The 15,281-nt window shown below is 40.3% G+C and overlaps 1 pseudogene; it reads left to right on the forward strand.

Moving 5' to 3' along the window:
* Window positions 1-605: 605 nt before the first annotated feature.
* Window positions 606-7,022, forward strand: LOC129517945 (proteasome subunit alpha type-4-like; annotated as a pseudogene).
* Window positions 7,023-15,281: the final 8,259 nt, after the last annotated feature.

Below are 15,281 nucleotides of genomic sequence, written 5' to 3' on the forward strand. Positions count from 1 at the left end.
GGACTCGATTCCAGGACCCTGGGATCACGACCTGAGCCAAAGGCAGGACGTTCAACCACTGAGCCACCTAGGATTCCCTATTTTTAATTTTTTGAGGATTTCCCATTCTGTTTACCACATTAGCTGCACCAATCAGCATTCCCACCAACAGAGCAAGAGGGTTCCTTTTTCTCCACATCCTTGCCAACACTTGTTTCTTGTCTTTTCAATTTTAGTCATTCTGAGAAGTATGAGATGATATCTCATCGTAGTTTTAATTTGCATTTCCTTGATTATAAGTGATGACAAACATCTTTTGATGTTCTCTGTTAGCCATCTGTAAGTTTTCATTGGAGAAATGTTTGCTCATGTCTTCTGCCCATTTTTAATTGGATTATTTGTTTTGGGGGAGGGTATTGGATTATATCAGTCAGTTCTTTGTATTTTTTAGACACTAACCTTTTATCAGATATGACATTTACACATATCTTCTCCCATTATATATATTGCCTTTTAGTCTTATTGTTTCCTTTACTATGCAGAAATACTTTATTTTGATGTAGTCCTAATAGTTTATTTTTGTTTTTATTTCCCTTGCCTCAGGAGACATCTAGAAAAATGTCGCTATGGCTTATGAGAAAGAGTTTACTGCCTATGCTCTCTTCAAGGATTTGTAGAGTTTCAGGCCTCATATGTAGGTCTTAATCCCTTTTAAGTTTATTTTTGTGTATGGTGAAAGAAAGTGGTCCAGTTTCATTCTTTTGCATATGGCTATCCAATTTTCCCAACATCATTTGTTGAAGAGACTGTCTTTTTCCCATTTCATATTCTCTCCTCCTTTTTTGAAGATTAATTGACCAGAAAATTGTGGGTTATTTCTGGGTTTTCTGTTATAATCCACTGACATATGTGTCATTTTTTGTGCTAGAGCCATACTTTTAATTACTACAGCTTTATAATATAATTTGAAATGTAGAATTGTGATATTTCCAGTTTTGTTTTCAAGGTTACTTTGCTATTCAAGATCTTTTTGGTTCCAAACAAATTTTAGGGTTGTTTATTCTAGTTCTGTGAAAAAATGCTCTTAGTATTTTGATAGGGATTGCATTAAATATGCATATTGTTTTAGGTAGTATAGACATTTGAGAAATATTTGTTCTTCTAACCCATGAGCATAGAACATCTTTCCATTTCTTTGCATAATCTTGAATTTCTTTCATCAGTATTTTATAGTTTTCAGAGTATAGGTCTTTCACCTCTTTGGTTAAGTTTATTCCTATATATTTTATTATTTTGTACAATTATAAATGGGATTGTTTTCTAAATTTCACTTTCTGATGATTCATTATTAGCATATAGGAATGCAATAGATTTCTGTACATTGATTTTGTATCCTGCAACATTACTGAATTCATTTATTATTAGCAGTAGTTTTTTGGTGGAGTCTTTAGGTTTTTCTATATACATTATCATATCACTTGCAAAGAGTTTTACTTCTTCCTTACAAATTTGGATCCCTTTTGAGGATCCAAATTCTTTTTATTGTTTGATTGCTATGGCTAGAACTTCATTACTATGTTGAATAAAAGTGGAAAATGAACATCCTTGTCTACTTCTTCACCTTAGGGAGAAAGCTCTCAGTTTTTCACCAGTAGGTATGATGTTGGCTGTGGGTTTTTCAGATAAGGCCTTTATTATGTTCAGGTATTTTTCCTCTAGCCCTACTGTGCAGAGGGTTTTTATCATGAATGGATCTTGTACTTTGTTAAATGCCTTTTCTTTATCTATTGAAATGATCATATGATTTTTATCCTTTCTCTTATTGATGTGATGTATCACTCGGATTGTTATCTAATATTGAATTTATTCCTTTGCATCCCAGGAATAAATCCCCCTTGATCTTAGTGTATAGTTTATTTTTTTATTTTTTTTGAGTAGGCTCCATGCCTAATGTGGGGCTGGAACTCATGACCCTGAGACCAAGAGTCACATGCTACACTGATAAGCCAGCCAGGTGCCCCAAATGTGTCTGGTTTTTTAAATGTATTGTTGGGTTTGGCTTGCTAATATATATTTTTAAAGATTCTATTTATTTATTCATGACAGACACAGAGAGAGAGAGAGGCAGAGACACAGGGAGAGGAAGAAGCAGACTCCATGCAGGATGCCTGACATGGGACTCAATCCTGGATCTCCCGGATCAGGCCCTGGGCTGAAGGCAGTGCTAAACCACTGAGCCACCTGGGCTGCCTGGCTTGCTAACATTTTGTTGAAGATTTTTGCATCTACCTTTATGGTAGATATTGGCCTGTAGTTCTCGTTTTTTTTGTGTGTGTGTGTTGTCTTTATCTGGTTCTTTGGTTACATTTATTCCTAGGTATCTTATGCTTTTGGGTGCAATTGTAAATGGGACTGACTCCTTCATTTCTCTTTCTTCAGTCTCATTGTTAGTGAATAGAAATGCCACTGATTTCTGGGCATTGATTTTGTATCCTGCCACACTGCCGAATTGCTGCATGAGTTCTAGCAATCTTGGGGTGGAGTCTTTGGGGTTTTCTATGGACAGTATCATGTCATCTGTGAAGAGGGAGAGTTTGACTTCTTCTTTGCCAATTTGAATGCCTTTTATTTCTTTTTGTTGCCTGATTGCTGAGGCTACCCTTCTAGTACTCTGTTGAATAGCAGTGGTGAGAGTGGATATCCCTGTCTTGTTCCTGATCTTAGGGGAAAGGCTCCCAGTGCTTCCTCTTTGAGAATGATATTTGCTGTGGGCTTTTCGTAGATGGCTTTTAAGATGTCGAGGAAAGTTCCCTCTATCCCTACACTCTGAAGAGTTTAGATGAAGCATGCGTGGGCACCATATTGGTAGCGGCTGCTTAACAGCAGTAGTAGCCATGAGGTTTCTTCTGCGAGAAACGTCTCCGTGTCAGTCTCTCCTCTTCTGTGTGCCCCGCAGGAATTATATAAAGCTCAGAAAACATATCTCGAAGGTATGACTCCAGAACCAACCACCATATTTTCTCCAGAAGGTCGCTTGTACCAAGTTGAAGATGCCATGGAAGCCATTGGAAATGCAGGCACCTGCTTGAGAATTCTAGCAAATGATGGTGTTTTGCTTGCAGCAGAAAGATGCAACATCCACAAGCTTCTTGAAGAAGCCTTTTTTTCTGAAAAAATTTATAAACTGAATGAGGACATGGCTTGCAGCATGGCGGATATAACTTCTGATGTTAACCTTCTCACAAATGAACTGAGACTCATTGCTCAAAGGTATTTTTTACAGTATCAGGAACCAATTCCTTGTGAGCAGTTGGTCACAGCACTGTGTGATATCAAACAAGCCTATACACAGTTTGGAGGAAAATGTCCCTTTGTTGTTTCATTGCTTTACATAGACTGGGATAAGCACTATGACTTTCAGCCCTGTCAGAGTATATGCTCTATCAGAGTATTACGGAGGATGGAGGCCAAGTGCATTGGAAACAATAGAGCTGCAGCTGTGTCCAATGTTAAAAGAAGATTACAAAGGAGAAATGACTCTGAAGTCCGCACTTGCTTTAGCTATCAAAATCCTAAACAAAACCATGGATATGAGTGAACTCTCTGATGAAAAAGTGGAAATCGTTTCCCTGATGAGAGAGAGCAGGAAGATGGTCATCAGAATCCTGAAGCAGAAGGAAGTGGAGCAGCTGATCAAGAACCATGAAGAGGAAGAAGTGAAACGGAGTGGAACAAGAAACAAAAAGATCAGAAAGAGGAGAAATAGAAGGGGAACCGTGGGCTTGGCGGCTCCTGGGCCTTGTGCCTGTGCCCAGCTGCCCTCATCTGGTAGACAGACTAGGGCGGGCACCAGCTTGGGGCCCTGCCATCTCTGTCCAGTTGAGTCTTGTAATGAGAATCAGTCATCGTGGACATGCATGCCCCTCTCTGTGTTGGTAATAAAACTCGGAAAGAAAAAAAAAAGGGAATGGATGTTTGGCTGCCAGGGTGGTAACTGTGAACAAGTGTGCCAGAGTGTGTAGGGACTGGAGTGATCCTCCTGAGACTGAGAGAAGAGCCCTTGGGGTGTGATGCTGTATTTTGTCAAATGCTTTCTCTGCATCTATTGAGACAATCATACGTTCTTTTTTTTCTCTTGTTGATGTGATCTATCTTGTTGATTGTTGAAGAGTGTTTTAAGAGTGTGGAACCATCCATGCATCCTGGGGATAAATGCCACTTGGTCATGGTGAATAATCTTTTTAATGTACTATTGGATCCTATTGGCTAGTATCTTGTTGAGAATTTTTACATCCAAGTTCACTAGGGAAATTGGTCTATATTTTTCCTTTTTGGTGGGGTCTTTGTCTGGTTTTAGAATCAAGGTGATGCTGGTCTCATAAAACGAGTTTGGAAATATTCCGTCCCTTTCTATCCTCTGAAACAGCTCTAGAAGAATAGGTATAATTTCTTATTTAAACGTTTGATAGACATCCCCTCCGAAGCCATCTGGCCCTGGACTTTTGTGTCTTGGGAGGTTTTTGATGACTGCTTCAATTTCCTCACTGGTTATTGACCTGTTCAGGTTTTCTATTTCTTCCAGTTCCAGTTTTGGTTGTTTGTGGCTTTCCAGAAATGCATCCATTTCTCCTAGATTGCCTAATTTTTTGGCATATAATAAGTTTTTAAAATCATTTGAATTTCCTTGGTATTGGTGGTGTTCTCTCCTCTTTCATTCATGATTTTATTAATTTGAGTCTTTTTTATTTTTAATAAGCCTGGCTAGGGTTTTATCTATCCTATTAACTCTTTCAAAGAACCAACTCCTGGTTTTATTGATCTGTTCTACAGTTCTTCTTGTCTCTATTCCATTGAGTTCTACTCACATCTTTCTTATATGTCTTCTGCTTGGTGTAGGTTTTACTTGCTGTTCTTTCTCCAGTTCCTTTAGGTGCAAGGTTAGCTTGTGTATTTGAGTTTTTTTGAATTTTTGGAGGGAGCCTTCTATTGTGATGTATTTCCCTCTTAGGACTGCTTTTGCTGTATCCCAAAGATTTTGAATGGTTGTATCCTCATTTTCATTAGTTTCAAGGAATCTTTTTAATTCTCTAATTTCCTGGTTGACCCATTCGACATGTTTGAGTTCTTCCAAATTTCTTCTTGTAATTGAGTTCTAGTTTCAAAGCTTTGTGGTATGAAAATAAGCAGGGGACAATCCCAATCTTTTGGTATCCATCGAGAAGTGATTTGTGACTCTGTATGTGGTCTATTCTGGAGAAAGTTCCATGTGCACTTGAGAAGAATGTGTATTCAGTTGCATTCATATGGAAAGTTCTGTATATATTTGTAAAATCCATCTGGTCCAGTGTATCATTTAAGGCCCTTGTTTCTTTGGAGATGTGCTTAGAATATCTGTCCTTTGCAGAAAGTGCCGTATTGAAGTCTCCCAGTCTTAGTGTATTATTATCTAAGTATGTCTTTACTTTGGTTGTTAATTGATTGATATACTTAGCAGCTCCTACATTGGGGGCATAAATATTCATTATTGTTAGGTCTTCTTGTTGGATAGAGCCTTTAAGTATGATATAGTGTCCCTCTTCATCTCTTACTACAGTCTTTGGGATAAACTTTTTATCTGATATGAGGATTGCTACCCAACTTTCTTTTGAGGACCATTTGAATGGTAAATGGTTTTCCACCCTTTCATGTTCAGGTTGGAGGTGTCCTTAAGTCTAAAATGAGTCTCTTGTAGACAGCAAATAGATGGGTCTTGCTTTTTTATCTAGTCCAATACTCTGTGTCTTTTGATGGGATCATTTAGCCCATTCACTTTCAGAGGAACTATTGAAAGATAAGAATTTAGTGTCCTCGTAATACCTATTCAGTCACTGTTTTTGTAGATTATTTCTTTGGGTGTCCTCTTTCTTTTACAGGGTCCCCCTTAATATTTCTTGCAGAGGTGGCTTGGTGGTCACATATTCTTTCAGTTTCTGCCTATCTTGGAAGCTCTTTATCTCTCCTTCTATTCTGAATGAGAACCTTACTGGATAAAGTACTCTTGGCTGCATGTTCTCATTTGGTACCCTGAAAGTATCATGTCAGCCCTTTCTGGTCTGCCAGGTCTCTGTGGAGAGGTCTGCTGTTAATCTCATATTTCTCCCCCGATAAGTTAAAAATCTCTTGTCTCTTGCTGCTTTAAGGATTTTCTCTTTATCTTTGGAATCTGCAATTTCACTATTAAATGTCGAGATGTTGAATGGTTTTTATCAATTTTGGGGGGGGGGGAATCCTCTCTATCTCCTGGATCTGAATGCCTGTTTCCCTTCCCAAGGTAGGGAAGTTCTCAGCTATGATTTGTTCAAATATGCTTTTGGCCCTCTGTCCCTCTCGGCATCTTCTGGAACCCCTATTATATGTAGATTCTTCCTTCTCAGACTATCATTTATTTTCCTTAGCCTTTCCTCATGGTCTCTTAATTGTTTTTCTCTTTCTTTTTCAGCTTCCTTCCTTACCATCAGCTTGTCTTCCATGTTACTCACTCTTTCTTCCCTCTCATTAACCTTAGCCCGTAGGACATACAGTTTGGATTGCATCTCGTTTAATTTATTTTTATTTTCAGCCTGATTAGATCTCAATTCTGCAGTAACAAAGTCTCTGGAGTTTTTAATGTTTTTTTTCCAGAGCTAGCATTAGCTTTATAATTGTGCTTGTGAATTGGCTTTCTGACATCAAATTGAAATCTATATTCTGTAACTCTGTGGCAAAGAATACTGTTTCTGATATTTTCTTTTGTGGTGAATTCTTCCTTGTAGTCATTTTGTTCAGTGCAGAGTGGCTGTATGAGTGGGCTGAGTCAAGAATATCAACCGTGACCTAAGTAAATTCCACCCTAGATGATTCTGACGAGGTCAGAGACCAGAAAATGAAAAAGAATGTCAGAACAATATAAAACAAAAGTGAAAAAAATACCAAAACAAAGTAGTAAAAAATAAAAAGCTAAAAATCCCAAATTAGAAGAAAAAAAGAAGAAAACAAAAGAGTAAAAAGAGAAAAAAAGGAAATAAAACTTATAAAGAGGGCAGACTGGGAGAGATGGTGGTATTGAAAAAGTTGTAGTGGAGGGAGAATGTAGTCTACCTGAGGGATCTTAGAGGGTGATAATCTTGGTTCTGGGTGTATTAAATTATGTATGTTAGAAGATGCTCAGTCCCAAAATTATATAAACCAGAAATACTTGTAGAGGGCCCCAACATTGACCACCAAAACAAAACAAGATAAAAGAGGGGGGCAGAATGGGAAGGAAAAGAGAATATAATCTCACAGAATGAACCAGCATGGTATTCCACTTGGTTTTCGGTGTATGCTGGTCATGGTTTAGGAGGTATTAACTTCCACCATTGTAGAACAAAATGAGGCAGAGAAAACAAAAACCACAAAACAAAAACCCAAATATCATATATCTCCCAAAATTAAATTGAGTGAGTTGAAGGGAATCCAGAAGTTAAAAATATATCTAAGACATGTAATTGTAGAAATATGAAAGTCAAAAAGGAAGAAACTTAAAACTGAAGAGCTTATAAAATATTGTAGTTAAGGTGGGAAAAGGCACAAAATATTGGAAATATTGGAAATACTTAGTCTGATATAAAAATGAGTTGTAATGGAAAATGAAAAAATAATTTAAAAAAGAAAAAGTGGGGGACCTTCTAGTTCTATATACTATATTCCCTCGATTTTCCCTTGGTCCAGCACTGCTTGGTCAAGAACTTGCTCTTCTCCTGTTCTTCTAGCAGTTCTTCTGGGGGAGGGGCCTGCTGTGCTGATTCTCAGATGTGTGTGACTGGGGGAGATGCCCCGACCCCTGCCAGGTCTTGGACTCAGTGTGAGCTATTTATGCTTTTGTTCCCTGGCAGCCCTGCCTCTCCCCAGGCATAAGGTGAAACAAGGAGGAAAAACAACAATGGCAGCAGCCAGATTTCCAGATCTGGAGTCAGCTCCCTGCTAGTAACTAACCGCAATCTCCTACTCTGCACTGGCCTAGATGTTCCCGGGACTAGCGAGGGAGCACTGATTTGCACAGCTTGTGGTGCGCCCAGCGGCAGGAGAGTTCTTGCTGCCCTGTGCCCTCCCCATTTCCGCCTGTCCGGGGGGAATGCAGGGTCGCCAGCTTTGTCCGCTTGGGTGCCCAGTGATCCTGGGCTCTGTGCTGCTGGAACTGCGCTCCCAGGGGCCGTGGTTCCCGAAGGCAACAGGGTGCAGACACCTCCATTCAGAGCTGGCCCGTGTAACCAACCGGCTTGTCCCAAATGCCCCGAAGGCTGTTGGACTCCAGTCCTTTCCTCAGATCTGTCCGCCGTTTGTGGTGCACTTTACCTGGGGCAAACATCCTCTAATAGTGACTGGGAATCTGGAGGCTTCACTGCCACTCCTGAGATTCTGCCAGATTTCCCTGCTAAGCACTTTTCCATCTAGGAAAAATCTGGTGTCGATTTTTCTTTTAAATATTTATTTATTTATTTATTTATTTATTTATTTATTTATTTATTTATTTATGATAGACAGACAGACAGAGGCAGGGACACAGGCAGAGGGAGAAGCAGGCTCCATGCCGGGAGCCGGATGCGGGACTTGATCCCGGGACTCCAGGATCGCGCCCTGGGCCAAAGGCAGGCGCCAAACCGCTGAGCCACCCAGGGATCCCCTGGTGTCGATTTTTAACGTTCCCGCTTCTCCAGGACTGGGCTTTCCTGTCCTGGAGGCTTTTGATGCTCCACTTTAGCCTGGCTCCTCGCGGTGCCCCTCCCAGACTTTATTCTTAGTTATTTCCATCTTCCTACCTTGCTAGAAGTGAAAAGTTTTCTCTTTGTAGCATTCGGACTGTTCTCTCTTTAAAAAGCTGGTGGGACCATGACTTGAGGACCCCTACTCTTCCACCATCTTGCCCTGCCCCACTTCCATGTACTTTTTAATTTCTTCTTCTTTGATTTCCTGGTTGACCCATTTATTGTTTAGTAGCATGTTACTTAACCTCCATGTATTCAAGCCCTTTAAGATTTGTGTGTGTGTGTGTGTGTGTGTGTGTGTGTGTGTGTGTGGTTGACTTTCTTGTATCATAGATTTGTGGTCAGAAAAGATGCATGGTATGACTTAGACTTTTTGAATTTGTTGAGGCTTGTTTTGTTGCCTAATATGTGATCTATTCTGGAGAATGTTCCATGTGCACTTGAAAAGAATGTGTATTCTGTTTTAGATTGGAATGTTCTGAATATGTTTGTTAAATCCATCTATTCCAGTGAGTCATTCAAAACTACTGTTTCCCCTTGCTGATTTTCTGCCTGGATAATCTGTCCATTGATACAAATAAGGTGTTAAGTCCCCTACTATTATTGTATTAACTATCACTGGCTTCCTTTCTGTTATTAACTATTTTATGTTGAATGCATTAATATTTATAGTTGTTATATCTTCTTGTTGGATTGTTCCTTCTATTATATAGTGTCCTTCTTTGTGTCTCCTTAGTCTTTGTTTTAAAATCTATTTTGTCATGGGGTGCATGAGTGGCTTAGTCTGTTAAGTGTCCAACTTTTGATCTCAGCTCAGGTCACAATCTCAGGGTTGTGAGTTCAAACCCCATGTTTGGCTTCACACTGAGTGTGGAGCTTACTTAAAAAAATCTATTGTGTCCAATATAAGTATTGGTACTCTGGCTTTCTTTTAACATTGATTTGCATGATAAATGTTTCTCCATCCCCTCACTTTCAATCTGCAGGTGTCTTCCTGTCTGAAATGGATTTCTAGTAGGCAGCATAAAGATAGGTCTTGTTTTTAAGGTTTTATTTAAATTTCCAGTTACCATACAGTGATATATTAGTTTCATGTATATCAGTGAGTCTTGTTTTTTTTATCCACTCTATCACTTTATTTTTTTACTTTTTCAAAAAAGATTTTATTTATTTATTCATGAGAGACACGAGAGAGAGAGAGAGGCAGAGACACAGGCAGAGGGAGAAGCAGGCTCTGTGCAGGGAGCCCAATGTGGAACTCAATCCCGGGCCCCCAGGATCATGCCCTGGGCTGAAGGAAGCACTAAACCGCTAAGCCACCCGGGATACCCCATCACTTTATCTATTTAGTCACCTTATGTGCTTTGATTAGAGCATTTAGTCAATTTACATTCAAAGTAATTATTGATAGATATGTATTTATTTCTATTTTGTGACTTGTTTTTTGCTTCTTTCTGTAGATTTTCTTTGATACTTTCTTTTCTTGCTCTCTTTCATGGCTCATTAGGTTTCTTTAGTGATATACTTGGATTCCTTTCTCTTTATTCTTTGCATATCTATTACTAGTTTTTGATTTGTGCTTACCCTAAGATTTGTATATAACATTTTCTGCATATAGCAGTCTATATTAAGTTGAGGATTGCCTATGTTTAAACCCATTCTTTATCCCCCCTCTACATTTTGGGTATATGATACCACATCTTTTATCCTTTTAAGAATCCCTTGACTTTTACAGAAATATTTATTTTTACTGCTTTTGTGTTTTATTTTTCACACTCTCTTTTTTTAAGCCAGACTCAAAAATTATTTTACTTATATTTCCCCTCATTGGTTACAAGTCCAGTAAATGCTTATTAAGTTAGTGCATGTTTTATTTTATTTTTTATAAATGTATTTTTATTGGTGTTCAGTTTGCCAACATATAGCATAACACCCTGTGCTCATTCCATCAAGTGCCCCCCTCAGTGCCTGTCACCCAGTCACCCCCACCCCCTGCCCACCTCACCTTCCACCACCCCTAGTTTGTTTCCCAGAGTTAGGAGTCTCTCATGTTCTGTCTCCCTTTCTGATATTTCCCACTCATTTTTTCTCCTTTCCCCTTTATTCTCTTTCACTATTTTTTATATTCCCCAAATGAATGAGACCATATAATGTTTGTCCTTCTCCGATTGACTTATTTCACTCAGCATAATACCCTCCAGTTCCATCCACGTCGAAGCAAATGGTGGGTATTTGTCGTTTCTAATGGCTGAGTAATATTCCATTGTATACATAAACCACATCTTCTTTATCCATTCATCTTTTGATGGACACCGAGGCTCCTTCCACAGTTTGGCTATTGTGGACATTGCTGCTAGAAACATCGGGGTGCAGGTGTCCCGGCGTTTCACTGCATCTATTTTTCACACTCTCACTTATGATCTTTCCTTTCCACTGAAAGAGTCTCCCTTAATATTTCTTGTGGGCTTGCCTAATGGTCATAAACTCCTTTAGTTTTTGTTTGAGAAACTCTCTATCTCTGTTTCTATTCTAAATGATAGCGTTGCTGGATAGAGTATTATTGGCTGCAAATTTTTCTCATTCAGGACTTTGACTATATCATGCTTTTCCTTTCTGGCTTACCAAGTTTCTGCTGAAAAATATGCCCATTGCTGTATGAGGTTTCCCTTGTATGAAACTATCTTCTTTTTTCATGCTGCTTTTAAAATATTTTCTTTATCGCTACTTTTTGCCATTTTATTACTATATATCTTGGTGTGGACCTCCTTGGGTTGAATTTTTGTGGGGAACTGTGCCTCTTGGATGTAGATATCTATTTCCTTCTCCAGATTTAGGGATGTTTTAATCTATTATTTCTTTAAATAAATTTTCTGGCCCCTTTTCTCTTTCTCCTTCTTCTGAGATCCCTATAGTGTGAATGTTATTATGCTTGATGGAGTCACTGAGTTTCCTGAAAGTATTCTCAATTTGCAAATTTTCTTTTTTTAAGATTTTACTTATTTATTTGAGAGAGAGAGACAGAGATAGTGAGAGAGAGCACTAAAGGGAAGGCGAGGGAGAAGCAGGCTCCTCATTGAGCAGGGAGCCCAACATGGGGCTTGATCCTAAGTCCCTGGGATCATGACCTGAACCAAAGGCAGACACTAACCAATTGAACCACCCAGGTGCCCCCAATTTGCATAATTTTATTTCTTCTCTTTTCCCCAGCTTGTTTACTTTCCACTACTCTGTCTTCCAGATTATTAATTCATTCCTCTACTTCATTTAGTCTGCTATTTATTCCATCAGGTGTATTTTTAATTTCATTTATTGCATTTTTCATCTGTGATTTGTTCTTTTTTATCTCTGTATTTAAGGTCTCACTGGTGTCCTCCACTCTTCTCAAGTCCAGTGAGTATCTTTATGATCATTACTTTAAATCCTCTATCAGGCATATTACTTATATCCATTTTTCTTATGTCTCTTGCTGTAGCTTGGTCCTGTTCTTTCATTTGGGACATATTTCTCTGTCTCTTCACTTTGTCTGCCTTTCTGTGTCTGTTTCTGTGTGTTAGGAAAGTCAGCTACTTCTCTTGCTCTCAATGATAATAGTCTCATGTAGAAAAGGTCCTATACTGCCCCAAAGTGCAGTGTCCCTTGTTCCCCAGGATCTGGCACTTCTGGGAGTGTCTGCTATTTGTGTTGTGTATGCTCTGCTGTTGAGTCTTGGCCTCTTTATCCTTTAGTCCAGTTTTCTGCAGAGGTTCTTTTTGCTTATTGTGGACAGTGTTTGGTCCCCAGCAGAGGTGGAGTGCATTTTAACAAGGTATATGGTGGTGTGTTTGCAAAATGAGACCTGCCCCCACTGCTGCATCCTTGGCATTCTTTTTTAAAAATTTTTATTTATTTATTCAGAGAGAGAGACACACACACACACACAGAAGCAGAGACACAGGCAGAGGGAGAAGCAGGCTCCATGCAGGGAGCCCAACGTGTGACTCGATCCTGGGTCCCCAGGATCACACCCTGGGCCGAAGGTGGTGCTAAACCCCTGAGCCACTAGGGCTGCCCCATCCTTGGCATTCTTAATCAAAGACAGCTTAGCGGGCCCATCTTTAATAGTGGAGGGAGACTCAACTTGAAGACCTCTCAGTTATTACTGCTATCTCACTTCTCCCCAACTCCATACAAACATTGACCGGACCCACTTAATACTTTTGGCCTGGGGGAGGACCTAGGGCATTTCCCTTCATTCCCTGCCCTTAGTATGGAATTGTATAGCCAAAGCTCCCCTATAGGTGCATGGATAATAGCAGGGAAATAACAAAAAACTATACCACCCAGCTTACAACAAAGCCCATCCCTGAGGCCCAGGCTGGCCACACCTCAGCTTCTGGCCTGCTACCACGATGCAGGTGCCACCCAGAAACCCATGTCTAGCCCAGTGTTCCAATAGGCTAAAGAAGTTCTGTCCTGCCAAATAGCCACTTCTCTCAGTTCGGGTTTCTGTATCAGGATCTGCCTCTTCCCCCAGTCAATGACCTCAGAAATGTCTTCTCTCTAGGAGAAAGCATGCCCACACATCGAGTGCCAAAATGGAACATGATAACTAACCATTATTCACACCCACAAGAATATCCATTTGGTAGATGGAAGAGAAGTTCTTATATTTCTTTCCTCTCTCTCCCTCCTTTGTCCCTCTCCTCATTATCACCTCTCTCCTCAGTAACTACTTTGTTTCTCACCTTCCACCCACAAGCACAGCATCATTTCTACTTGTGCTTTCTGGTAGTCTTTCCAAAGCTGGGGTGGCAAAGCTTTCCCTAGTATCTTTTCCTCAATGGACAGCCCAGATCAAATGGTTGGTTTCCACCCCTTCTTCCAGGGTCACATCTATGCCTTGTACAGATGATATTCCCAGTCATTTGCTCAAAAGCACGGGCTAATCTCTGCTCAGGCCAAATCCAGGCAAAGTGCTGGAGTCTCTGAGGAATTGAGTTATAGTTCTTGCCTTCCGATGATCCACAGTTAGTTGAGATGAGAGCACACACACAGGTAATGAAAATGCAGTATTGCCAGTGTCATGTAAAGTAAATACAGAGGCACCTATCACACACTGGGATTGAGGAGGAAGACCAAGGAAAGTTTGCAGGAAGACATGGAAGTCTGACTTGAGACCTAAAGAAGGAATTAGAGTTAACCAAAGGAAAAGGAATGGCATTCCAGACAAAGGAACCTGCATATTCAAAGTCTAGGAAGAAAATAAAAGCATGACATATTCCGGTAACTGCAAGAGGTTGAATGTGGCCAGAGCAAAGAATGTAAGGGAATGTAGTGGTGGAGGATAAGGTACATAGGTAGGGGTGTGTTGTAGAAAGCCTGGTATGTCATTCCAGGAATCTGAGATTTTTATCCTGAAGGCCTGAGAGAGCCATTTAAGAACCAATTTCATGGACCTTTAACTTTGATCCCCAGGCAGAGAGGGTGAGTGGTCCAACTAGGCCTGTGCCCTTGAGAGTTGCATATCCAGCTGACTTGGCAGAATGGCCTAGCGATAAAACACCTGGGCTCTGGAGCCAGATTGCCTGGGTTGGAAATCCTGTTCTGCCACTTGATAAAAGTGACCTTGGACAAGTTCCTAGACCTCTCTTGGCCTCAGTTTCTTTATCTATAAAATGCGGATAATCATAGTACCAATCTTGGAGTACAGTTAGGATTAAATAAAATAATATATATAAAGTATCAGGCACCTACAAAGTACTTGATACACAGTAGCTATTATGTTTTATTTCTTTCACACATAAAGCTCTTACTATATGCCAGGCACTGTTCTAAGTAACTAAATATTAACTCATTTAACACTCACAACAACTCTATGATGTCTGGGTATAAGGAGCTACATAATCCTCTTAAATAACACTGATAAGGACAGCAATCAACCCAAACCTGAACAGAGTTCTCATAAGCATGAAGGGTCAGGGGCAGTATGATATGACACTCCCTTTGAAACATAAGTTTCTGGCTGGACTGATGTGATTGATACCTATGTGTGTGTGTGTGTGTGTGTACGCGCGCATGTTCAGAGGAATGAGACATTGTACCTGTACCAGGTCAATCCCCACCAGCTGCAGAGCCAGTTTGGCCTGTGGGTAGAAAAATGGCTATGGAAGGGTCTTGTATGAAGACTTTTGAATTTCAGGAAGAGAACCCTGTCCATATAATCTAGGTAGGCCTGGCCCGAATGAGGCTAAATGCTTACCCCTAGCCCTGTCCTCTGCTAATGCAGTTCTGCTTAGAAGGCCTGGCCTGGGAGCTGTCTGGACCAGTATCCCATTTCAGCCTGGAGATCATAGCCCTCTTAATTCCTTCCTTTCCACAGCCTCCAGCTGGTTAGAGGACCAGGCTCCCTCCCTTCTCTCTCCCAAACAGGCCCTCGTCTTTCCTTACAGGGCAGGTGTCTGAGGAAAAGACATTTCCAGGAACCTACAAGGGGCATACAGAGCAGCACCCTACATATGCCCTGTCACCTCTATTGATGGGGCTGAACATGTGTGTGATTCA

The sequence above is a fragment of the Nyctereutes procyonoides genome, unplaced genomic scaffold (assembly GCF_905146905.1).
Source record: "Nyctereutes procyonoides isolate TBG_1078 unplaced genomic scaffold, NYPRO_anot_genome, whole genome shotgun sequence".
Taxonomy (NCBI): domain Eukaryota; kingdom Metazoa; phylum Chordata; class Mammalia; order Carnivora; family Canidae; genus Nyctereutes; species Nyctereutes procyonoides.